This window comes from Aedes albopictus, chromosome 1 (genome assembly GCF_035046485.1).
Source record: "Aedes albopictus strain Foshan chromosome 1, AalbF5, whole genome shotgun sequence".
Taxonomy (NCBI): domain Eukaryota; kingdom Metazoa; phylum Arthropoda; class Insecta; order Diptera; family Culicidae; genus Aedes; species Aedes albopictus.
The window spans coordinates 33,738,855-33,766,461 of record NC_085136.1 but is presented as its reverse complement, the minus strand read 5'-3'; the positions used below and the strand labels follow the sequence as shown (position 1 = coordinate 33,766,461).

General features: G+C 42.0%; 1 protein-coding gene across 3 annotated transcripts in view; it reads right to left on the bottom strand.

Moving 5' to 3' along the window:
* The window catches only part of LOC109412976 (octopamine receptor Oamb-like), an 841,374-nt gene that overhangs the window by 583,388 nt on the left and 230,379 nt on the right, over positions 1-27,607 (bottom strand). For all 3 annotated transcript variants that reach the window (XR_009995986.1, XM_029855986.2, XM_029855987.2), the window contains exon 2: positions 8,916-10,028. The gene's annotated coding sequence lies outside the window, so the exon portion shown is untranslated. The remainder of the gene's footprint in view (positions 1-8,915; positions 10,029-27,607) is intronic.

Below are 27,607 nucleotides of genomic sequence, written 5' to 3'. Positions count from 1 at the left end.
TCCTCCAGGAATTCCTTCGCGAATTCCTCCAGGAATTCCTTCGGGGATTCCTCCGGGAATTCCTTCGGGGATTCCTCCAGGAATTCCTTCGGAGATACCTCCAGGAATTCCTTCGGGGATTCCTCCAGGAATTCCTTCGGGGATTCCTCCGGGAATTCCTTCGGGGATTCCTCCGGGAATTCCTTCGGGGATTCCTCCGGGAATTCCTTCGGGGATTCCTCCGGGAATTCCTTCGGGGATTCCTCCGGGAATTCCTTCGGGGATTCCTCCGGGAATTCCTTCGGGGATTCCTCCGGGAATTCCTTCGGGGATTCCTCCGGGAATTCCTTCGGGGATTCCTCCGGGAATTCCTTCGGGGATTCCTCCGGGAATTCCTTCGGGGATTCCTCCGGGAATTCCTTCGGGGATTCCTCCGGGAATTCCTTCGGGGATTCCTCCGGGAATTCCTTCGGGGATTCCTCCGGGAATTCCTTCGGGGATTCCTCCGGGAATTCCTTCGGGGATTCCTCCAGGAATTCCTTCGGGGATTCCTCCGGGAATTCCTTCAGGGATTCCTCCGGGAATTCCTTCGGGGATTCCTCCAGGAATTCCTTCGGAGATACCTCCAGGAATTCCTTCGGGGATTCCTCCGGGAATTCCTTCGGGGATTCCTCCGGGAATTCCTTCGGGGATTCCTCCGGGAATTCCTTCGGGGATTCCTCCGGGAATTCCTTCGGGGATTCCTCCGGGAATTCCTTCGGGGATTCCTCCGGGAATTCCTTCGGGGATTCCTCCGGGAATTCCTTCGGGGATTCCTCCGGGAATTCTTTCGGGGATTCCTCCGGGAATTCCTTCGGGGATTCCTCCGGGAATTCCTTCGGGGATTCCTCCGGGAATTCCTTCGGGGATTCCTCCGGGAATTCCTTCGGGGATTCCTCCGGGAATTCCTTCGGGGATTCCTCCAGGAATTCCTTCGGAGATTCCTCCAGGAATTCCTTCGGAGATTCCTCCAGGAATTCCTTCGGGGATTTCTCCAGGAATTCCTTCGGGGATTCCTCCAGGAATTCCTTCGGGGATTCCTCCAGGAATTCCTTCGGGGATTCCTCCAGGAATTCCTTCGGGGATTCCTCCAGGAATTCCTTCGGGGATTCCTCCAGGAATTCCTTCGGGGATTCCTCCAGGAATTCCTTCGGGGATTCCTCCAGGAATTCCTTCGGGGATTCCTCCAGGAATTCCTTCGGGGATTCCTCCAGGAATTCCTTCGGGGATTCCTCCAGGAATTCCTTCGGGGATTCCTCCAGGAATTCCTTCGGGGATTCCTCCAGGAATTCCTTCGGGGATTCCTCCAGGAATTCCTTCGGGGATTCCTCCAGGAATTCCTTCGGGGATTCCTCCAGGAATTCCTTCGGGGATTCCTCCAGGAATTCCTTCGGGGATTCCTCCGGGAATTCCTTCGGGGATTCCTCCGGGAATTCCTTCGGGGATTCCTCCGGGAATTCCTTCGGGGATTCCTCCAGGAATTCCTTCGGGGATTCCTCCGGGAATTCCTTCGGGGATTCCTCCGGGAATTCCTTCTGGGATTCCTCCGGGAATTCCTTCTGGGATTCCTCCAGGAATTCCTTCGGGGATTCCTCCAGGAATTCCTTCGGGGATTCCTCCAGGAATTCCTTCGGGGATTCCTCCAGGAATTCCTTCGGGGATTCCTCCAGGAATTCCTTCGGGGATTCCTCCAGGAATTCCTTCGGGGATTCCTCCAGGAATTCCTTCGGGGATTCCTCCAGGAATTCCTTCGGAGATTCCTCCAGGAATTCCTTCGGGGATTCCTCCAGGAATTCCTTCGGGGATTCCTCCAGGAATTCCTTCGGGGATTCCTCCAGGAATTCCTTCGGGGATTCCTCCAGGAATTCCTTCGGGGATTCCTCCAGGAATTCCTTCGGGGATTCCTCCAGGAATTCCTTCGGGGATTCCTCCAGGAATTCCTTCGGGGATTCCTCCAGGAATTCCTTCGGGGATTCCTCCAGGAATTCCTTCGGGGATTCCTCCAGGAATTCCTTCGGGGATTCCTCCAGGAATTCCTTCGGGGATTCCTCCAGGAATTCCTTCGGGGATTCCTCCAGGAATTCCTTCGGGGATTCCTCCAGGAATTCCTTCGGGGATTCCTCCAGGAATTCCTTCGGGGATTCCTCCAGGAATTCCTTCGGGGATTCCTCCAGGAATTCCTTCGGGGATTCCTCCAGGAATTCCTTCGGGGATTCCTCCAGGAATTCCTTCGGGGATTCCTCCAGGAATTCCTTCGGGGATTCCTCCAGAATTGCTTCGGGGATTTCACCAGGAATTCCTTCGAGGATTCCTCCAGGAATTCCTTCGGGGATTCCTCCAGGAATTCCTTCGGGGATTCCTCCAGGAATTCCTTCGGGGATTCCTCCAGGAATTCCTTCGGGGATTCCTCCAGGAATTCCTTCGGGGATTCCTCCAGGAATTCCTTCGGGGATTCCTCCAGGAATTCCTTCGGGGATTCCTCCAGGAATTCCTTCGGGGATTCCTCCAGGAATTCCTTCGGGGATTCCTCCAGGAATTCCTTCGGGGATTCCTCCAGGAATTCCTTCGGGGATTCCTCCAGGAATTCCTTCGGGGATTCCTCCAGGAATTCCTTCGGGGATTCCTCCAGGAATTCCTTCGGGGATTCCTCCGGGAATTCCTTCGGGGATTCCTCCAGGAATTCCTTCGGGGATTCCTCCAGGAATTCCTTCGGGGATTCCTCCGGGAATTCCTTCGGGGATTCCTCCAGGAATTCCTTCGGGGATTCCTCCGGGAATTCCTTCGGGGATTCCTCCGGGAATTCCTTCTGGGATTCCTCCGGGAATTCCTTCGGGGATTCCTCCGGGAATTCCTTCGGGGATTCCTCCGGGAATTCCTTCGGGGATTCCTCCAGGAATTCCTTCAAGGATTCGTTCAGGAATTCCTTCAAGGATTCCTTCAGGAATTCCTTCAAGGATTCCTTCAGGAATTCCTTCAAGGATTCCTTCAGGAATTCCTTCAAGGATTCCTTCAGGAATTCCTTCAAGGATTCCTTCAGGAATTCCTTCAAGGATTTCTTCAGGAATTCTTTCAAGGATTCCTCCAGGATATCATTTAACGATTCCTTCAGGAATTCCTTCAATGACTCCTTCACGAATACCTCCAAGGATTCCTTCCGGAATTCCTTCAAGGATTGCTTCAGGAATTTCTGCAAGGATTCCTTCCTTGATGGAATTCCTAATCGTCTGGGTGTCCATTTTGGACTGGTGGATCTAGCCGGAATTGTCTTGGCAGTTCTTCTTGGAATACATTCTGGTATAGGACACAAAATCACTTAACCGGGATTTTCAGAAGCAATTCTGGTGGAATCTCGCGAGGAGCTACGGAAAGACCTGTTGACGATATCCTGAGAGGAATTTTCGAAGATATGCCGAGGGTAAAGTAAGACATCTTGGGAAAACTTCTGGGAGTAATAGCGGGAGGAAATTTCGGTAATTTCCGGAAGTAACTCTGAAGATCTCCAGCAGAAATCTCGGGAGTTGCTGCGGATGAAATTCCGCTTGGAACTCCTAGAGAAATGCGAGATGAGAGATGATGATGATGATGAAAAAGATTATGATGAGAGATTAGAGATGGAAGATAAGAGATGAAATATGACAGATATGGGATGAGAGATGAAAGATGAAAAATGATGGCTGAGAGATGAGAGATTAAAGATGTGAGATGAGAGATGACAGATTAGAGACAAGAGATGTGAGATGAGAGATGAAAGGTAAGAGATGATAGATGAAAGATAAGAAATATTTGAGATGGAAGATGTTGATGATGATAAATAATGATGATGAGAGATGAGAGTTGATGATAATGAGAGATGAAAGATGAAAGATTGGCATGACTGGGATAAAGGTTAAAAAAAGATGTAAAAATGTAGTAATGCAAGTGATAAAGAAGGTGGTTTGAAATAATGATGATTGTGATGGTGATGATTGATAATGATGAGAGATAAGATATTATGATGATAAATGAGAGATGGTAGATGAAGGAATAGATATGAGAGGTGAGAGATGAGAGATAAGAGTTAAGAGAAGAGAGATAAAATATGAGAGATGATAATGATGATGGTGAGAGTTGAGAGATGAGAGATGAAATGTAAAAAATTAGAAATGGAGGACGAATGATGAGTAGTTAGAGATAAGAGATAAGATGCAAAGATGAAAGATCAAAGATGAGAGATTCAAAATGAGTGATGAGAGATTGGAGATAAGAGATGAGACATGATGATGACAGATGAGAGATGACAAATGGACTTATCCACCGATGAACCAAATTCATCGCGGTCCGAGAATTTTGACACTAGAGCGGGGTCTGTTCCAATCAGAATCGTCCAATTCTGATTGGAACGGCCCCGCTCTAGTGTCAAAATTCTCGGACCGCGATGAATTCGGTTCATCGGTGGATAAGTCCATGGTGATGATGAGAGATGGGAGACGATAGACAAAAGAAAAGAGATAAAAGATGAATGATGAGAGAAGAGAAATGAGAGATGGAAGATGAGTGATAAGAAATAAAAGATGAGAGATGATGGTGATGAGAATTGACAACTGTTGATGATGATAATGAAAATGATGATGATTCTGAGAGAATAGGACAGGTAGAGAACGTAAGGATTGAGAGAAATATTGGGCAAAAGATAAACAGGGCCTTATAATTCAGGAGAGGATGTTCAAATAAACCGGGTTACACAGTAGAAAAGAAACGGTCGTAAAGTAATTGGGTTAACTCAGTTGATTTACCCCTTTTCGCACCATTGAGCATCAACGCTGATGACATTCTAACGTTTCCAATTGCAACTTTATATTCTTTTAGTTCTCTTTTCACAGTATCTGATTTATAAACGGTGCAGTCCATCCACGTTGGATGCCATGCAACGGACCTAACTGACCTGACTGTCATCGCAGAGACAGTCCTGAAGCGGAGCCCTGGGCACGCGGTCCGTCGCTCACTCGCAACCGGAACCCGGAAGGACGAAGGAAATAAATTGAAAATTTAATTACAGTCGAGTCTCTTACTAAACGAATTCCTATTAAACGGACTCCTATTAAACGAACTCCTACTAGACAGGGGTGAGCGTTATAGGAGACTAAGAGCTTATGGGATTTCGGCATTTTGGGGGTGTGGCCTATTATCTCGGGTGTGTTAAGAGTTAACGCAATACTTTCTTCGGCAAAGTTTTAGGGCTTGATAAGATCTACCATTTAGAACTTTGGTTCATATGATTAGTTGGCAATTTGGCCGCTAGAGGGACCATCAACAATTTGATGCTAAATTGCACTACGGGAACCATATCAGGTTGTCAAGCAAACGTTACGATATGCGACAGCTCAAGACCCTGATAATTTGGAAGGATAGTGTCTTCGGGAAAGTTGTTGGGTACGCCAATAACTTACTGACGATGAGTTGCGAAGTTCGAAATTCCTCCGCTGGGCGGCGCTAGTGAGCAAGCAAAATTTCAAAACCTCATATCTCAGAATCCCGATAACTTAGGAAGATGGTGTCTTCGGCAAAGTTGATCAGTATGACATGAAATTACATTAAAATAAACACTTGTTTCGCAATTCTGCCACTAGGCGGCGCTAGTGAACATGCAAATTTTAGAAATCTCATAGCTCAGAATCCTGATAACTTAGAAAGTTGGTGTCTTCTGCAAAGTTGATCAGTATGACATAAACTTACATTAAAATGAACACTTGTTTCGCAATTCTGCCACTAGGCGGCGCTAGTGAACATGCAAATTTTAGAAATCTCATATCTCAAAATCTTGATAACTTAGAAAGTTGGTGTCTTCGGCAAAGTTGATCAGTATAACATAAATTTACATAAAAATAAACACTTGTTTTGCAATTCTGCCACTAGGCGGCGTTTACCGGGTTTTTCGTCTTTTTTCGATTTTTTTGGCGGTTTTTCGGCTTGGCAAAACTAGTGTCGCTCCCCCCGATAACTTAGAAAGTTGGTGTCTTCGGCAAAGTTGATCAGTATGACATAAACTTACATAAAAATAAACACTTGGTTCAAAATTCTGCCACTAGGAGGCACTAGTGAACTTTCAAATTTTAGAAATCTCATAGCTCAGAATCCTGATAATTTAGGAAGTTGGTGTTTTCGGCAAAGTTGGTCAGTATGACATAAACTTACATAAAAATAAACACTTGTATCGCAATTCTGCCACTAGGCGGCGTTAACCGGTTTTTTCGTCTTTTTTCGATTTTTTTGGCGGTTTTTCGGCTCAGCAAAACTAGTGTCGCTCCCCCCGATAACTTAGAAAGATGGTGTCTTTGGCAAAGTTGATCAGAATGACATAAACTTACATAAAAATAAACACTTGTTTCGCAATTCTGCCACTAGGTGGCACTAGTGAACATACAAATTTTAGAAATCTCATAGCTCAGAATCCTGATAACTTAGAAAGTTGGTGCCTTTGGAAAAGTTGATCAGAGTGACATAAACTTACATAAAAATAAACACTTGTTTCGCAATTCTGCCACTAGGCGGCGCTAGTGAACATGCAAAGCCGAAAAACCGCCAAAAAAGTCTAAAAAAGACGAAAAAACCCGGTAAACGCCGCCTAGTGGCAGAATTGCGAAACAAATGTTTATTTTTATGTAAGTTTATGTCATACTGATGAACTTTGCCGAAAACACCAACTTCCTAAGTTATCAGAATTCTGAGCTATGAGATTTCTAAAAATTGCAAGTTCACTAGCGCCTCCTAGTGGCAGAATTTTGAAACAAGTGTTTATTTTTATGTAAGTTTATGTCATACTGATCAACTTTGCCGAAGACACCAACTTTCTAAGTTATCAGGATTCTGAGCTATGAGATTTCTAAAACTTGCATGTTCATTAGCGCCGCCTGGTGGCAGAATTGCAAAACAAGTGTTTATTTTAATGTAATTTCATGTCATACTGATCAACTTTGCCGAAGACACCATCTTCCTAAGTTATCGGGATTCTGAGATATGAGGTTTTGAAATTTTACTTGCTCACTAGCGCCGCCCAGTGGAGGAATTTCGAACTTCGCAACTCATCGTCAGTAAGTTATTGGCGTACCCAACAACTTTCCCGAAGACACTATCCATCCAAATTATCAGGGTCTTGAGCTGTCGCATATCGTAACGTTTGCTTGACAACCTGATATGGTTCCCGTAGTGCAATTTAGCATCAAATTGTTGATGGTCCCTCTAGCGGCCAAATTGCCAACTAATCATATGAACCAAAGCTCTAAATGGTAGATCTTATCAAGCCCTAAAACTTTGCCGAAGAAAGTATTGCGTTAACTCTTAACACACCCGAGATAATAGGCCACACCCCCAAAATGCCGAAATCCCATAAGCTCTTAGTCTCCTATTAAGCGGATTCCTATTGCGCCCCCCGACTAGTGATCTTATAAGAGTCTCGACTGTAGTTTTTCTTCCATTCAGGTCAAGCTGAAGCCTCATTATGGGGAAGTGGGCAACTGCGGTATACGGTGGCTGAAGCCAAGCGTGCAACGGCAACTTGCACGGCAGATTAGAACGACTTTTAAATTGTAACATTTTGTTTCAATTTAGACAACACGACATTCATTAACTGAGAATGGAGAGGAAAAGTTCATCCAGACAACCTGGTGTATATGCGGTAGTGCATGATTAAAACATAGTAGGTCTGTAGAAATACCCTGGAGATTACCAAATTGTGTGAACGTGGCACGCTGCAGTAGTGAAATCATTCGTCATTGAAGGGTGATGCACGTTTTTACTACTCTTTTGACTTTTGAGTGAATCCGTGTTCATCCAGGTCCCCTAGCCTATTGAATTTTGCATGGTGACATCAAGAATGAACGTTCGGTTCATTCTCGTTCGTCCCTTCCTTTTCCCTCTCACGTGAATTTTGACATTTTCCGGTGGTTTGTTTTGATTCCCATTCGTTGCCGTTCTTTTCTCTCTCGGAGAGACAATTGAGGTTGAATTTCGATGCAAAACTCTATGGACTTATCCATCGATGAACCAAGTTCATTCGGTTTTGGAAAATCGGGGCCATTTCCAATTAGAATCTTCCTATTCTGATTGTAAATGGCCCCGCTCTAATGTCAAAATTCTCAGAGCGAGTGAATTCAGTTCATCGGTGAATAAATCCATCAGATAAAAAAAATTGATGAAGATGAATTATTCATTGAGAAAAAATAGATTTCCTTGCAAAATCTACTTTCATTTAACATTTAGATCATTCACATTCAATTAAGTTCCTACAAAGACCATAGAAAGAGGTTAACTGAAATGAATGCTAATTCATTTTGATATAGATGAGTGCACCGATGAACTGCGTTCATCGCGGTCCGAGAATTTTGACACTAGAGCGTTCACTTCTGATTGAAAGCGGCCCCGCTCTAGTGGCGAAAATCTCGGACCACGATGAACTTATCCACTGGTGAACCTAATTCACCCGGTTCGGGAACTTTCGGACCTAGTGAATTCAGTTCATCGGTGGATAAATGTATAAGATGAATAAATTTATGAAGGTGAACTTATCGTTAAGAATGCAGATTTTTCTTGCAAAATCTTCTTTCATTTAACATTAAGATCGTTCACATTCATCTAAGTTCCTACAAAGGCCAAAGAAAGAGGTTCACTAAAATGTGATAATCCATTTTGAAGTGTAAAATGTTTGAGTTGCTCTCTTGTCGGATTGGTGTTACCACTGCTGGAGTGACAATCAAACAAACTGAATTTCCCACGTGTTAGAAAACAACTCACATTTGCTCCCTACCTCCAACCGAGAATGAAATCTAATTGAATCTAAAGTGCAATTGCATCTATCGCTTCTGGATAAGGAAAAAAAATCAGCAATCAAAGCAACCGCTTTTCGAACCGGAAGGCACACTCACCTCCAACCCTGTTGCAGAGTGACGACAGCAACGATGGCAGCCTGCTTCGATCCGTACGACAACCAGCCGACGACGATAACCGAACAAAAGCCACTACTCTTCTGTATCTTTTCCTTCTGATTGTAGATTTCTTGCCGACAGCGCCGGCTACTGCGATGGGGAATGTCGTGATGCAGTCGACTCCTCCGCAAATGCAAGTGGTGTTCACGTTTGCTTGGCTAACAAATCTCAGCTCGGACCAGAATCGCGGGCAGAATCTAGCCATTTTGCGGTCCCCGTAACACGCCAACGGCCAACGATTCCGACGACGAACACAGACCGACACTGACAGCACTCGTTCTACCGGTGGTGTTGTTGTAGCTGCTGCTGTTGCTGTTTTCTGCTGATTCTGCTGCACCACGTTGACGTTGCTGTCGATGTCGTCCGGTGGTAGCCATTCAACCCACACAACCGACACTCAAGCGCCTCCGGAGCAACACCAAAACCCGAACCACACTACTCTACTTGCGTGCCCTCTAGCGAGGAAAGGCGATCGAAGAATCTTCACTGCACCTTCTTGACTTGAACTCCCCCTCCCAGAACTTGGCAGCGTTGCACTTGATTTCACTTCTTGACCTCAACCCCCTTGAAAAGCGCACATCACCAACAACAAAGCAACCTTAGCACACAAGTTCAACGATAGATGCTCTCGGCTCACTAGATCTGCCACTCTTCCCTGCTTCTTTCACTCACACTCTTTGCACGGAGCTGAGCTGTCACAAATGCCCCCACTAATGGTCTGGAAATTGCTTGCTATTGAAAGAGAAATGGGCACCTTCCGGTTTTACCCCATGCCCTGGCTGAATGACTCCCTTAGGCACTCGCTGGCTGCTTCTGTGTAAAGTGCTTTTCGATTTCCAACTTGCCGTTTCCACATTTCAATTTGTTGTCATTCGTACTCCGTTCCCTAGTTGGTGTACCAACTCCGCTCCGACAGATGACTTCCCGAGTGAATAGTTGTCTAGATGTATGTGTGTGAGTGTGTATTTATGAGGTCGTCTTCACTTCTCGAATCGCCACGTTTCACCAAGGGTTCTATTCAGTATTTCTGTTTGATCTGAGATTGCATTTTTTCTGAAAATAGAGAATGAAAAAACGAAAATGTGAGTTCGACCGTCTTTGCTTTAAAACACCTCAAACACAGATAAACAGACACAGCTTGTGAAGAGCAATCTGCTGTAAAACACGATTCCAGAAGAACTGACGAACAGATGGCGCTAGTACGAAGCGTCAAAACAGAATGGGAAGCAATGCACGCGCCTCCGCTTGTGACGCCTACAACTAACAAGATTCAAAATGATCTCTGAAAGCGTGGTCCACAGAAACTTCGCCAGTACCACATCTGTTTGTCCACCACCCTCCGGCGAACGACAAAAGCAAACCTGGTGATTCAAAATCACACACAGTGAATTTGCTGCGACCAACCACCGAAACGAAGGAGATCCTAATTTTGGCAAGGGTTGCTGTGACATCGAGCTTTCTTTTTATCTTCCTCCGGTCGACGCCGCCGGTGGTGGCGTCGGCAAGGGTGCAATGACAACAAAGCAAGCTGTGATTTCAAATGGGGCGAAAGGGGTTCTTCGTCATCTTCGTCCTCCCCGAATCATTTGGTTTGCTTTCAAGCTTGCGAAGCCTTGAAGCGCCCGAACACCACGGGTCATTGGAGGTGAATGGGCGAACTAACGAAAAAGGAGTGGGAGATTGGCCCTAACTAGCAGCAGCATGGTCTGACGCGCGTGGATGGGACTGGGTACGTGCTGCTGTAACTAAAGTGATGAGTTTCTCTCGATATTGCATTTTTGATTTCGTTTTAGACTTTGAGAGGGTTGCTGATGATGGCAATCGTTGCAATGAAGCAAATGAAGCAAACTGAGTACTGAGTAGAACTCGACTTAATTGAATTTTTTATTTGTCTGGAACCGGACAAAAAAATATGGCGAAATTGAATTGGACAGGTACAAAGGTGCAAGGTACCCAGAATAGAAACTTTCATTCCACACCCATTTTGACGATTTTTATACTATTCTTCAGAAGACAGTAGACGAGTGCACCGATGAACTGAATTCATCGAGGTCCGAGAATTTTGACACTAGAGCGCGGCCATTCCCAATCAGAATTGTTCAATTCTGATTGGAAATCGTTCACTTCTGATTGGAAACGCCAAGTTCATGGACTTATCCACCGATGAACCGAATTCATCGCGGTCCGAGAATTTTGACACTAGAGCGGGGAATGGCCCCGCTCTAGTGTCAAAATTCTCGCACCATGATGAACTCGGTTCATCGGTGGATAAGTCCATGGATGGATGATCATGAATTAGTGAACTCGTTTCATGCAAATGTGTTGTTTTGAAATTCAATTGAAAGAATATTCTGTGCTGTTCGTACTTCATCGGCAGTTCCTTCAAAGGAACTACACGAATAAACGAGTGCACCGATGAACTGAATTCATCGCGGTCCGAGAATTTTGACACTACAGCGGGGCCGATTCCAATCAGAAATGATCGATTTCCAATCAGAATTGAACAATTCTGATTGGGAATGGCCCCGCTCTAGTGTCAAAATTCTCGGACCGCGATGAATTCAGTTCATCGGTGCATTCGTCTATGGACTTATCCACCGATGAACCGAATTTGACACTAGAGCGGGACCGTTTCCAAGCAAAATTTATCGATTTCCAATCAGAATTTCTAGATGAATTCGGTTCATCGGTGGATAAGTCAATGGATGGATGAACATAAATTTGGGAACTCGTTTCATGCAAATGAGTTGTTTTGAAATTCAATAAAAAGAATATTCTGTGCTATTCGTACTTCATCGGCAGCTCCTTCAATTATTCCTTGGAAGGAACTACACAAATTGCATCGAAAGTTCATCCAGTTGTTCCTTCAGGCGGTTTCGGGTCATTTGGCCGAACGCCATTTGGCCGAATGCCGTTTGGCCGAATGCTGTTTGTCCGAAAAATGAATTACGTATGTACTTAAGTGACCATACCACTGTTCCCAGCCTCAGTATAACTTGAAAGAACAGCCTATGAGTCAAAGAAGGAATGGCAAAACTAGAAAAAATAGCCTATGATTAAAAGAAGGAAATATTTCTGATGATAATATTGACAGTTAGAATGGATTGTATAACATTTCGCCAAAAACCATTCCGCGGAATGCACCGTTTCGCCGAAAACCATTTGGCGGAATGTACCGTTTCGCGGAAAATCTTTAATAAGAGCAAACAATTTAAGTTATCGAGAGACAACATCATGATGAGATTCAAAATTCAAATCAGCACATGGAAAAATACTTCATATCAAAAATTCATTTTTGTAGCAGTATACTTTGAAAGAACAGCCTATGTATGAGAGAAGGGAAATTCTCTGATAATATTAATTTAGCTGTTATACCAAAACAAGTATAATGCATACAATTTATGAAGGAACAATTTTGACCAGAAGAAGGGAAGGTTTCGTATTGAGCATAACAGCATATGTATCTGTTAAGAACAGCGTTTTTTTTGAAAGATGGAAAAACCTGTGATACAAAAATGAGATTTTTTCTAATATCTATTACAACAGTTATCACTAAGGAGTGTTACTTCTCTTAAGGGTTACGCGGTCACACTGTTTACAAATAGCATCATTTTGGTATAATTACAATGCTTTTAATTGATAAAGGTGAAAGTGTGGAAGCTGATAAGCACTTTCAGTTCCTCAATTATGGTTCTGGTCATTAGGCCGAAGGAGATTACACTGAATGGACTTGTGCCGAACAATCATTTGGCTGAATAGATGTATGATCAATAAGACAATAGGCCTCGAAAGATCTAAAGAACATATCTCCTACAGAGTTAGCAATAAGACCGCCAATAAATAACTTCAGTGCAACTAAAAATGAACAGCCCTTGTTTTAAAGAAGGATAAATCTCTAACGTCAGCGGCCTGGCCACTATAAAACTCACCAACAATGTTACCACAAACAAACAGACGTCTCACTCTACTCACTTCCCATCGTTTCCCTTTTCTGTATTCTTCAAATATTCTGAAGTTCGCAAATCGCTCGCTCATGGCGCTAGCATCATTTTTACTCCTGTTTGACGTTTGCTAACTCCCGCCATCTACTCAGTGGGTTTGCGAACCACAGCGTCATTAGCATTGGGCGATTATGTTTTCGTGACGATGATTTTTATCGCATTTTGTTCCAAGTGATACGTCTGTTTGTCTATGATGTTACTCTAAAGAACAGCCCATTTTTGACAGAATGACAAATCTCAGATAAGTTAGTAGTTTGGTCACTAGCCAACATTTTTAACAGTAAACTTGAAAGAACAGCCTATTATCAAAAGAAGGTCAAATTTCCTATAGAGTTATCCATTTGATCATTAAAACTACACACCACATGAACAGCCTTTGAAGAGAAGAAGGTAAATGATGAAAAATTTAACAATCCAGTTGCCAAACAACAATGTTACTGGAAAGAACAGACTTATTTTAGGGAAATCGAAATCTCTGAAAGAGTTAGCAATATAAGCGCTTGAAAGTACAACTTATGTGACAACGAAGGCTTGTTGCTCATTTCGTCTAATGTCTATTTGGCCTCATTTCCATTCGACCTAAAGTCATTCGGCCGAATGGATTTTGGCCTGACGTTCAGAACTCTCAAGAACAGCCTACGAATCAAAGAAGGTAAATTTTAGTTCAGAAAAGTAACAGATTTAACATCAATAAGTACAAACGTAGAGCAGAGGGGATTCTGATTGCGCATGAAATGGTGATAGGGCAAGTGAAGTTTAGCAGAGAAAATAATGTGTTATCCATTATTATCTGAAAAGTATTTAATTCTGCGAAACAGTACATTCCGCGAAAAGTCGTTCCGCGAAATGGTATTCGGCGAAATGGTGCATTCCGCGAAATGTTACACCGCGAAAAAAAATCCGCGAAATGGTTTTCGGTGAAATGGTATACAACCGTTAGAATGTCAAAAACTTCTTCTGAATTCTTTTGATCACGATTCGGCCAAATGACCCTTTCGGCCAGATGGCATTCGGCCAAATGACGTTCGGCCAAACGGCATTCGGCCAAATGGCCGGACACCCCTTCAGGCAATTCTCCTGGAATTCCTTTGGGGAACCAACTGGAATTTCTCTAGAAGTTCCTTCGGGAAATCTTTTAGGATTTTCTTCAAAAATTCTTCCAGGAGTTCTGTCGGAAACTTATTCAGGAGCTTCTTCGGGAATTCCTGATTTCCATCGGAAACTCTTCCAGTTCCAGTTCATGCGAGAATTCCTTAGAGAGGTCCTTCGAGAATTTCAATAGGTGTTCCTTTAAGAATTCCTTGAGGTATTCCATAGGAAATTCCTCCAGCAATACTTTCGGAAATAACTGCTTCGTCGGGAATTTCTGTAGGAGTTCCTGTATAACTTCCTTTAAAAATTTCTCCAAGTGTTCTTTCGAAATTTCTCCTGCAACATGGGCATTTCTTCAGGATATCCTGCGGGAATTTCACCTGAAATTTCGTTGTAAATTGATTGCTCCAAAAGCTCCATCGGGATTTTCTCGAGATGATCTGGAGTTCCTTAACACGCAGAAAAATCTACAGTAAAAATAACCATATTCGCCGTAAAGTCAAAAGGAATTTGACAATGTTTTGGCCGCAATGAGAATGTATGATTGTTTTTATAATCCTGTATTATTGTTCCTCAATCGGAAATCTGATTGAAATAACAATAGTTTCAGGCTTTTGACGTGGGCTGTCAAGCTTGACATCTACAATATTATGGTAGTTTCAAAAATAGTGTTTACCTTGTATAACGCATTCCACACAAATTAAAATTAATTTTCAATTATGCTTTTCATGTACAACGGCTTTGCATAACTTGAAAACTATCTTGAAACTATCCCTATGTTAAATATTGTGGTTTTTACAAACCTATTCGAGGGATTGGTCAGTTAAATTGACTTAGAAACAAAGTAGAAACATGTTAGTTTCCACAAGAGTCGCCATAAAACACTGGATTGTTAAATCAAACATAATTTCGCATTGATTTTAAATTAGCAAATCTGTTTGAAACTATAAGAATTCACATATTTTCAAAAGAATTTCAATGTGTAAATTCAACAAACGTTATTTTAGTTTCAATGTGAACGCCTTTCTGTCCGTGTAGGAGTTCCATCCACAGTTGCCTCCTAAAATTTCTTCGGAAATTACTCCAGGAGTTCCTTCGGGAATTCCTTCAGATGCATCTTTGGAAATTCTTCTAGGTGTTCCATCAGGAATTATTTGAAAAGTTCCTTCCAGCATTCCTTAGGGTGTTCCTTCAGGAATTCTTCCAAGAGCTCCATAGCGAATTCCCCAGGGTTTTCTTCTGAGCATTCTTTAAGGAATTCCATCTTGTTTTCTTTACAAATGCTCCTTTTGGGATGCCTCCTGGAGTTCCTTCGAAAATTGCAGCTAGAGTTCCATTAGACATTCCTTCAGATATTGATTTGGGAGTTCCTGAGAAAATTTCTCCAGGAGTTCCATCGGAATGCTTTTTGGGAAAACCTTGAGGGGGTCCATCGTATTTTCTTAAAATAGTTTCTTCGGAAATCACTCCAGGAATTCCTTTGTAAATTCTTCCAGGGGTTCTTTCGAATTTTTTCCTGGAGTTTTATCGAGAATTCCTGACGTAGTTTCCACGGTAGTTACTAAACGAATTTGTTCTGTAAATCCTTCACAAAAACCTGCGAGAATTTATCCAGAAATTCCATCGGAAATTCTTCCAGGAGCTCCGTTGGACATATCTTCAGAAGTTCCTTCAAACATTCGTTCACGAGTTTCTTCTGGAATCCACTCAAGACTTCGTTAAGAATTTTTGTCAGAAACCAGGGTATTTTTTGAGAAACTTTGTTAAAGGAAACTACTCATGAAATTCTTAGGGAAACTCCTGAAGAAATTTCCGAAAGAACTCATGCAGATATTCTCGAAGAAACTTCTGAAGTAGTTCCCAAAAGTGCTCCTGCAGAAATTCCCTGTGGAACTCCGAAATGAATTGAAGAAAAAAGGCATGCAAGAGATCATAGAGGAATTGCCGATGTATTTCCCGCAAGAATCTATTATGGAAATCCTGGAATATTTCTGGAGGAATTCCACGAGAAAACATCAAAGGAATTTCTGGCAAAATCGTAGAAAGATTGCCTTGAATCATCCCAAGAGTGTTTGAAGGAACCCCAGGAGAAAATATTAGATGAAACCCTAGAAGAATTCCAAGAGGTATTACAGTAAAAATTTCTGGATGAGTCCTGGGAGAAATTGCTGGAAGAACCGTAGCAGTGATTGCTTTGAGAAATCCAGCCGGAACTCCTTCAGGAAGGCCAAAAGGAGCTCCTGGTGGAATCCCATGAGAAATTTATGGGGGAATCCTTGGAAAGAATCGAAGATTCTTCCAGAAGTTCTTCCGGTGATTCCTCCTGGAACGTCTTCAGAGATTTTATCCAGCGATTCCAGCTGGGATCCCTTAAGCAATTGCATCTGTAGTTCTACCAACAATTCCTCCTATGACTCCTCCAGAAGTTCTTGTCTTCATTAGTACCTTCAGGAGTTCTTCTAGGAATTTCTCTAGAGATTTCTTGTAGCATTTATTCAGGATTTGTTGCTCGGATTATTCATGGCAATATTTCGAACATTCTTCAAGAAGTTCCTCCGGCAATTCCTCTAGGAATTCCTTTAGAGATTTTATCCCGGGATTCCTTCACTAATTTCTCATGGGATTCCTCCAGGAGCACCTCGTGACCTTCCTCCAGAAATTTCAGCTGGAATTCATCATGCAGTTCATCCTGCGGTTCTTCCAGCTATTCTTGCTTGTGCCAGAAATTCCAGCTGTGATACTTTTACAAATTTTGCTAGGGATTCTTCTAGAGGTTTTCCTGGCATAGGATCCTGCAAGGCAATCTTCCTGCAATTCTCCAAGAATTTCTCCAGAGATTTTATCCAAAAATTTCTCCTGAAATTCCTCATGGAATACCTGCAGAAACTCCTCTTGACCTTCCTCCAAAGATTCCTCAACCAACTTCTCTTCCAACAATTTTAACTATGGTACTGTAGAGTTGTCCCTTGGAAGCTTCGGTTCGATCCGGTTTTCCCATTCGCACACGTCAAATCTCCTATTCGCACCGCAACCTGATTCCCCGTCTTTGTTTACGTTCTTCCTGTTTTTTATTCTTTACGTCGTTGTCAGTGGCCCTGCTACACTGAATCAAATATCTGCTTTCCATTCAATTGCATAACTTTACAGGTACCTCCAGGAGTTCTTCTAGAGATTCCCATAGCAATTTATCCCGGCATTCTTGCTGGACTTCTTCCGGAAAATCTTCATGCGATTTTTTCCTCCTGTGATTTCTTCAGGGCCTTCTCTATGGATTCCTACAGAATTCCTCTACCGGGTTTTCCAAGAACTTCTCTAAGTATCCAGGCATATTTGCTAGGAATTTTTCTGTGGTTTCCTCCAGGCATTCTTGATGGGGTTTCTCTAGGAAGTCCTGCAAAGTTTCCTAGAACAATTCCTCCGAAAACTTCTGCTGAAATTTATACAATGATAAATCCCAGAATCTTTCCAAGAACTCCTTCACAGATTTTCCCTAAGATTCTTCCTGAAGTTCCTGCGGATATTCCACAAGCGATTCCTACTGTGATTCTTTCAGGAATGCCAGCTATGACTCCTCCAGAAAGTTTAGCTGTGATACCGGCAGGAATCTCTCTAGGGATTTCTCTTGACATTTTGCTGGGTTTTTTTTTCGAGTAGTCTTCCTAGGATACTTCCAGAAATGCCTCTGATGATTCTTGTAGGGATTTTTCTAAAGACTAGTAGGTAATACTAGAGAGATTTCTTGTGAAATCCCAAAAAATGTTCTTTGAATATATACCAGGAGGAATGTCTAGAGAAATCCCTGGAAGAAACGTTAGAGGTATTCTGAAGAAATCCATGAAAGAGTCCCTGAAGGAATCGCAGGCAATCAATTCTTGGAGGTAGGCCAAAACGAGTTCTTGGAGGAATCCCATGAGGAATTCCCCGAAAAATCCCCGGCCAATATCTCTGACGGAATTCCTGGAGGAATCACGCAGAGGCGAACCAGTCAAGGGCTGAAAGTCTCTATAATAAAGACAAATCAATCAATCGAGAAATCGTCGGAGCAGCTTCTGGAAGAATCACAGGAAGATTGTCTTGAATAACCTCCCCAAGAAATCCAGAAAAAAACCAATAGAAATCTCTAGAGAAATCCCTTGAAGAATTCCAGGAGGTATCATAGTAGGCATTTCTAGAATAATCCTAGGAGGGATTGCTGAAGCAATCTCTGCCAGAAATTCTAGGGAAACTTCATCAGGAATGCTTGGAAAATCCCAAGAGAAGATTATCGAAGAAATGTCGGGAGGAATCCATAAATGAATACCTTGAGAATTCACTGGAAGAATCGATAGAGGTATTACTTGAGAAATTTATGGAGAAGTCCTTGAAGAAAGACCAGGAGGAAGTATTTCGGATAACCCAAAAACAGCTCAGAATGATGTAAACTAAGGTATTTTTACACGGGGCATACGTATGAAGAGCAGAGTGCATACTGTTTCCAAGGAAGATCGCAGAGGATACTTTGGGGTGTTAAGGACTGTTTAGACGGACGAAGCGAAGGATCGAGGAGACTGTCAACACCCCACAGGTTCGTAAAGCAAGGTGGTGTAGAGAAAGATGTTCCAGGACACCACAGAACTTTCGCGAGTTAATGCTTTTTATATCTCCGAGCGTAATCGATTGATTGTCGTTACATTACTGATACTGTGCAACATTCTGCAGGTCTATGGAGCATTGTTCTAATAAATAATTTTCAAACATGACCTCCAATTTTGATCTTCAAGAACTTCCGCGAGTAAAGACCTGAAGATCTACAAGCGTTATCAATGGTTTGTTGTCACATTACTGATGCAGTATAACATCCTACAGGTCCATTGAGCATTCTGCTGAAGAGAATTCATTACCAAATATATACTTGATCTTTCATGAACTTCTGCGAATTAAGGCCTTAAGATCTACAAGCGTAATCAATGCATTGTTCCGAAGTGACTGCTACGATGCAACATCCTACAGATCCATGGAGCATGGTTCTGTGGAGAACTACTTTCCAAAGATGATCTAGGTCCTCCAATAACTCCCACGAATAAAGGCCTTAAGATCTATAAGGCTAATCAATGGTTTGTTGCTACATTACTGATACAGTGTAGCGTCCTACAGATCCAGGGAGCATAGTTCTGTTGAGAAATAATTTGCAAAGATGATCTAGGACCTCCAAGAACTTCCGTGAGTAAAAGCCTTAAGATCTACAAGCGTAATCAATGGATTTTTCTTACATTACTTATACGGTGCAAGATCATGCAGAACCATGGAGCATTGAGCTGAAGAGAACAAATCTTCAAAGATATTCTATGTTCTCCAAGAACTTCCGTATCTTGAAAAACCACGAAGTGTGTGTGTTAATCACGAGGTGTGGCATGATGCTGTTTCGTTCAAATTCGGAAAATGGAATCCGGAACCGCTAGAGCCAATTCCCGGCAATCAGTTTGTCGGCACCAAAATGGCCAGAAATATTCCACACAGCGCAAAACTAGCACACAATGGTGTATTTTGAAAACAGTGATGTTTGAAATGTTACATGACAGTATTGAACCATTTCCTAAACTTTGCCCCGGAACTGGATTACGGAAAATCGGTAAACCGATTCCAAAATGTCCAAATGTATTCTAAATGACCAATCATCGTGATAATATGCTATTCTCAATTTAGTTGAAAATCGGAGTTTTCGACTAGCGAAGTTGGATTTTTCTCAAAATCCATGCGTCGGACCTAACTTCGGAAGTGATGCGCTGTATAGTAAACCTGGTCCGCTATACAGCGCACCACTTCTGAAGTTAGGTCCGACGCACGGATTTGGAGAAAAATCCAACTTCGCTAGTCGAAAATTCCGGGATTCAACTGCACGTACAACACGTACAACTTTCAAAATCATGAAGTTTGATATGTCGCATGATGGTGTTTATTTATTTTGGAAAAATGGACCCCGGGACCACCGAAACCGATTCCCGTGAAATCCGCCTATCGGTTCCAAAATGGTTAAAAACTTCTGAAAAACTGTTCTGCTAGGGGCAAGTCAGATTTCACGAGAAAAAAACAGTGCTCAAAGTGTTGCTCAGAATTCTTCACGATTCCGCTGCTAAAGTGTGATCTGGCACTAATGTCAAACGGTAAAGTGTAACGTGTGCTGAATGAAAGTGAACAGATTTGAATGAATTCGCGTGAATTCGAGCAGATAGTGTTACTCAGAATTCCTCAGAGTTGCACTCGTTTTCACAGTGTCTTGCCTCTGGCTATTCTGTGAGACCTCCTGGAGAATATCTCGAAGAAATTACTAAAGGAAGAATCCCCAATGGAGCTGCTGCAGGAATTCACTGTGGGTTTCTTGGACCAATTACCGATACAACTCTCGAAGGAATTCCCGAAGAAACTCCTAGGGATGTTCCAAGGAAATTCTGAAGAAACTCCCAAAGAAACTTAAAGAAAATCTGTAAAACTTCTGGAGAAATCTTTAGGAAACTTCCAGTTGTCAGCGTAGCAGTCTCTTAACAAATCAAAAACAACATATCATTGCCAGATTCCCTCAGTCGATACTATTCCCACCAGATTATGGATTACTGCACGAAGTTATTCTGGCCTGCTTACTCTCATACGAAATTTGACGTTTGAGCGGTGTCGGCACCTCTCAAACGGCAAATTTTCTGTGAGAGTAAGCAGGCCAGCGTAAGTTCGTGCAGCGGACCATTAGAAAACTTCTCTATAAATGTTAGAGACCTACCATATGATGGATTTCGATTTGACGTTTGTCTAACACGCACACTACTACATAAATTGCCAGTAGTTTTTGTTTGCATCATTCAGCAACGTGTACACTGACAAACGTCAAAGCGATCGAACACTAGCGCCTCTGGTGGAAGGATCGCGGAAATCAAATGAAATTTTAATCGATCGTTAAATGCATGTGCCAAGTCGTCTTGAAGAGTGTTACGTCTGTTTGTCTGTGGTAATAGACTATTCGGGTAAAATTCGCATTCAGGTTTTTGGCATTCGGGTATATGTTACATTCGGGTAAATGGTTTTCGGGTAAATTTTATAGAACCGGTTTGATAGTAATAGATGAGAATATATACCGCATTTAGTTCACCACTGGACTGCGAACTGCGACTTCTATAGTGCGAAAACGTAAATAAAAGTGCGCGATTGCATCAAATCAGGTTGATGTCTTCGGCGCACTAATTCTTCAATCTATGGTGAACAAGTGCTCTGAAGACACCGAGTTGATTTGATGCAATCGCGCACTTTTATTAGCGTTTTCGCACTCGTGAAAACTAGTGCGATAGTCCAGTGGTGAACTAAATGCGCTATAATGGATATTTTCATATCACAATGATTTCGGGACGAAAAACTTGAATTAATTTTGTCGCCGCTCGGTCCAAATGTTCCCTCTTTGTAAACAGCTCGCTGAACTGTCAAACAAAGTGAGGTTACATCAAGTGCTTGCAGTACCCTATAGTGCGAATAGGAAAACTTGCTCTCTCTTCGATTAATCATCTCCGGGGATCATTTCGGTTGATGTTGGATTAATCTGCTTCTTCCAGCATTCCAGTAATGGAATCATAACAGGAAAAGTATTGCTGTCGTTCGATTTGAATAGGTCGTATGTTTGCTGTGATTCCTATGCAGATTCGACCTAAGGAGTGTATCGGAAAGTAGTTGAAAATGTTCAGAATGCTCTATCTCGAAGCTGGGTTGGTCTTTTCATTTCGGTTCTTCTATGAAATCTTCACAATATAGTTAAGTTTAGAATACCTTGGAAAAATTTGGAAAATGTTTAGTATTATTGAAAATATGGTTAAATGAATACACCTCACAAAATAAAAATTTGCACAAAATGCAATTTTGTTAAGATTTTTCAACATTTCAAAAATCTGTAGCGAGTAAAATTTATACGATAAAAAATCTGGAAAATATTGATGCTTGTTAACAGTTATGTACACATAACATATCATTCAACACCGACTTTCAAAATTCATATTTTCGAAAGAAAAATCTCCTATATCTACAAAATGGTCCACTCCAAAAAACGTCTATTTTTTGGTCAAACTTTGAAGTTCTGCTTTTAATATCTTAAAAGGTTATGAAATTATTTTTTTTGCCCTAACTTACTCGTCCATATATTAAAAAACATACCCTATTTAAAAAAATGCGAATATTTCATTTTATGTAATTTTTATTTGCGTAAACATGATTTTGAGGAGCATAGAAAAAGGGGGTTCCTCAAAAATGGCCTTTTTTCATATTTAAGAATTGCGCTTAAATGCAGTGGAGATTTTTCTTGTAAAAAATAATTTGCCTATATCATGAGGATTCTTTAGCTTATTATATTTGCACAAAAAAGTTAACAATTTTCGAACATTATCGAACTTTTTTCGCAATTTCAATTTTTTAGAAGGTGTGCAAAAAAAATAAAAACATGCGTTCAGTAATCTAGGTTAAAAACCCAGTTAAAAGAACATTTTTAGAAAATCATAAAAGTCATTTCTTTTTTCAAGGATTTTTACAGTATCTCCAAAAATAAAATTACTTAAAAGTTGTATTAAACTATTTTTGAGGCTATTTTAAACATTTTCAACTACTTTACGATACACTCCTTATTCAAATCGAACACCAGATTCATTCATTCTTCCTAGGTATACCACCTATGAGCCTCTGCACGAATTTGCCCTGTCCTGCTCACTCCCACAGAATATTTGGAAACAGCGCGCACAGTAAAAGTCAAATTTGATTTTTACTGTGCGCGCTGTTTTCAAACTTTCTGTGGGAGTGAGCAGTAGGCTAGATTCGTGCAAAGGCTCATACACAGAGAACAGACATCCAAGTCCAGTTCCAAAACTGTGTAAGGAATTTAACGGCCATTTGAAATCGGCAACACAAGTGGCAACATCGTGGCGCTGCAATCGGTTAATTTCCCATACTAATTTAATTCACCACTTGAAATGTTTCAATTCACCACTGACTGTGGCAATATGGTGTTTGGTGGCGTTAGTGTTGTCATCGTGTATTGCTTTACTATTACTTTAGAGCTTTTAGTAGAACTTGTTACTTCAGACTCTAGTTTAATTTAAAAACACCTCACTAATACTTTACTTTTGCAAAAGAAAATAAAAAATGAATAACTCTTTTAAAGAAAAACTAGAAAGGACGAGCAAATTCCTTTTAATTCTACTACTGTGCTTATCTTCGGACAGATAGGCCTATTTCGTCTGTGACTTACAGACTTCTTCAGTGAGCACTTGACACTGAAGAAGTCTGTAAGTCACAGACGAAATAGGCCTATCTGTCCGAAGATAAGCACAGTAGTAGAATTAAAAGGAATTTGCTCGTCCTTTCTAGTTTTTCTTTAAAAGAGTTATTCATTTTTTATTTTCTTTTGCAAAAGTAAAGTATTAGTGAGGTGTTTTTAAATTAAACTAGAGTCTGATCGTGTATTGGTTTGCAACCTTACTCAAGTAAAGTTTCAAATCCTTACACAACTTTCCGAATGAAATTTGTTCTAGCCTTGATGTCTGTTCTCTGTGGCTCATACTAGTTACGCAACGCGGTTTTCTTCTCAACAAATCCCAGTAGAAAGCGCCTACTTGGCACAAAACGGAAATGATAAATCGGTGTCCCTTCCGATTTGGAAGCGTGAAAAATGTAGGTATGTAGCAGGAAGCTTTCGGAAAGGTAGCGGTTATAGAGCCACCGACCAAATGTTTGCCTTTGACGCCATCATCATATAAGGGTATGCCCCATGCGGCGAAGAAAATGATCAATATTGGAGCCAGGGATTACACAACATCACTTTTGCGGGAAAGGGGGGTGGGGTGGGAGAGGTGGTTTGACGCCGCACTCTTCTTCCCATTCTTGGTAGTACAGCACCTTTCTCCTCATAATTGTCTAGACGTGTCACATTCGGTATTTGGCGCGAAAATTTTTCCCGGGGTCGTCGATTCTTGGAAGCTGCTGGCTGGGTGCGAAAATGTCAACTTACGTTTTGAGGTTATGTATTATGGCTGTTGGTGGTTGTAGCGGAGGGCGTTCTATTTCGGGTGTCTTCCACGAAGCATCACACTTTGCTCTATGGGATCCGATCTCGTGATGGCAGAAAATCAATCTCAATATGGCGTCGCGTCGCGTCGGTGCGGTTGGGATGAGCATTTACAAGGAATATTCAATTTGGACAAACAAATTGGATTTGACGGCGGCGAATGAGACTGCGGATGATTTCTTGATCAATTCTCGGAATTTGAAGCACATTTTTCACGAATTTTCCTCTCACAACAGCTGAACATTCTATTCCGGTTTGTAAGCTTCTACCTAATAGCTGTTGTTGAATTCCCCTAGTTCAGCTCGATAACCTACGATGTAAATCCCCTAGAATTATGCAAATTATCTTTCCAGGGAAAACAGCCTCCTGCCACCAACCAACAACGTGCTTCCAAAGAACGTGGTCAGCCAAGCTTGTGGGGGACACAAGTGCAAATGGCTGCTGTCACCAGGATTGTTTGGAATTAACGTTCCCGGCTCGGCTCGGCTCGGCTCGGCCTATCTCGGCGAAAAGGCGGAAATAGCTTCAGCCTCCATTCTTTCATTACCGCACATTTGTAGGACAACGACGAGGAGTGATCCAAGGCAAAGATAGCCAGCCTCACCGTCTCACCAAGCGAATTCAGTTTAGCCGTGATAAGTAGGCTTTGGACACAACAACAGCGAAACGGAAAGCCGCCATGCCAGCAAACCAGAAGTCAACGCCTGCTTATCGCTGGTAATCGTTGCTGTCATCCTCTCATTCTTCTTCTTCTACTCATACAAAACGTGGTCGGAGGAAAAGCAGATGTTTTGCTGGCGAAGAATTCTCATTATTCGTGGTGGAATTTTTTGCTTCGCATTCCAGAAGATTTTTCCGTTTTCGCATCCTATCAGGATCGAGCTAATCAGTAACAAGTTTACGTAACCTGAACAACATTAGAGGCATTCTGAATTTACTCACTATGCGATTACATCAGCGAAAGTGGAAATTGGGCGACAGTGGTATGACACTGTCGAAGCATAGGGGCTTGACAGGTGTCGTAGACGTTTGGAAGAAAAAAATCGACTTGTGCGACATCTGTAAGAAAGGTTGCAAGAATCCCACAAGGGGTAACGGTTGTCACTTGTCAACTCTACTGACATTTTATTTATATGGAAACAAGTATTTATGGTTCTATAGAAGCTCACTTTTGGGTATTGTTAGGTGAAAAATTTGAAAAAAAAAATCTTCAAATAAAAGACCTCGTGTCTTTTTAATTAATAGATTCCTTCACTTTTAACTGAAATCTCTGCCAAACTGAGTCGGAATAAAGCTTTTCCTCTACATTATTTAGTAGCGATGCATAACGCGCTTCGTGCACATTTGGATTTTTATATGCAGAACTTGTTAGCACTCACGGCTTGCATCGCTTTCGTTTAGGCAGACAGTTACCGCCGGTATAGAGGCTTGCAACAAAAACCTAACCTCATAGAATTTTTATATGATTTGTAAACATTGCCCTAATTTTTTTTTTTTTTGAACCCGCCGTCTGCGAATTGGTAATCAAAAACTTTGTCAGTTGGCTTTGACGGCAGCAAAAATGCACGCACTCTAATGGTAGAATATTGGTTCCCTTATTAAGCATGTGGCTCTCATTTTCATCCTACAAAAAACAATGGATTGATGCGCTGTTTGTTTTGTTTCTTATTTTTGTAGTTTTTGTTAGAAGTGAGCACCCACGAAAACAAAAAGAACGGAATCAATCGGTGCCGTAATCGCTTGTTTTCGAATAGGATGTGTGGTGGGTTGCGTACTTGCTTCTTGACAGTTGGACTGGCCATGGATTGAATGCCATCCTCAGCCTACTTGATTAGTTCCAAAACTACCACAGGATGAATATGGGAGCGTGAGATTACTGATGGAACACATACCCTAAAACCCATTTGTATCTGTCATCGTGTGCGGCAAAAAAGTATAAACAAACGTGTTTTCTCACGTCTGCCATACGCCTCCCGCCAGGCGGCAGCACTGCGGCTCCGTCAAGGCCTATCAGACAACTGTGAGATCCCTGCCAAAATAAACTATAAGCGTAAGGAATTTTCTAAGGTTGGAATCCATTGTCCAAATTTGCCCGAGAATTTTTCCAGAAATTCAGCCCAGAGATTCTGCAGCAATTTCACTCAGGGATATTTTCCCAGTTCTCCGGGAGTTCCTGGAGCTTCTTCAAATATTCCTGCTGGGATTCCTGTACGATTTGTTTCGATTCTACGACTCTTTTGGGTAATCGTTAAGGATTCCTCCGAAATTCGTTTAACCTTCCTTTTGCATCACGTTGGGAACAGCTCGCTGGCGTAGTGTACGTTTTGGGTCAAAAATGACCCTAATGCCAAAGGAGGGTTAAAGAGAATGTTTCTGGAGTATCATCTCGTTGGATTTTGATTCCAATTGGTTTATTTCTAAGATTTGTTAACAATCATTTTTATGGAAATTCCTCAAAGGTACACACACATGAGATTCTTCCATGTAATCTCTTGGAATTCGTCCTTCAAATAATCCTCAATGGATGTCTAGGGGATTCCTCCAAGAATGATTCTCGGATACCGCTAGGTAATCTTGTATGATTTTGCTAAGTTATCACAAAAGTCTACATCAGCAATTCATCTTGTAATTCACATACAGGTTTTCTCTTGAACTCGTTCAGGAGTTTCTACAGAAATACCCTCGATAAATCCACCGAAAATTCCTCTATGACTGTCCTGTGGAATTCCTCTAGGAATGCCTACTGTACGCGATTATTCTAAAATTCGTGTATGTAATCCAAAAAGAAGTATTCCATTGAATCTCTAATAGTTCCTCCAGCAGTTTTTCTAGGAAACCTTCTTGGAATTTCTTTAGAAAATCTTTTATCATTCCTGTGAATATTGCGTAACTCACTGGATCAATCCGTTCCCCGCCATTTTATCAAACTACAGAAGAATCACTTGGCATAATACGGAACCACACAATGAAGGCGACTTGACGACTGGCTGTCACTGATGCTTGCTAGGGGAATAACACGCAAGGGGAATAACACTACACTATATTTACACCTCACAATTCCTTAAGAAGCATCTAATGGGGTTCCCTTGAATTCCCACCCTTGAATTCCCACCAATTTCTCCGGCAAATCCATCAGAAGATAAGAAGGGTTCTCCAACACTTCCGTTGGGATTTCCATTGAAAGTTCCACCATGAGTGTCTTCTGAGATTTCTTCAGGTGTTTTAAATTGGGGTTATCCGAATCCTCTTTTTAAATTCCTCTTGGAGTTTCTCCGGGGACCCTTCAGGAGATGGAATTTACTGAGGTAATTCATTTCGTAACTTTCCCAAGAAATCCTCTTGAAATTCTTCAGGAAGAACCATCCGAGCCTCAGATGTTAATTCTGAAATTCCAGCAGGAGTTTTTCCGGAGTGTACTTCAGAAGTTCCTTGGGGGATATTTTTCTTCTGAAATTGCTTCTAAAATTCAACCAGGAGTT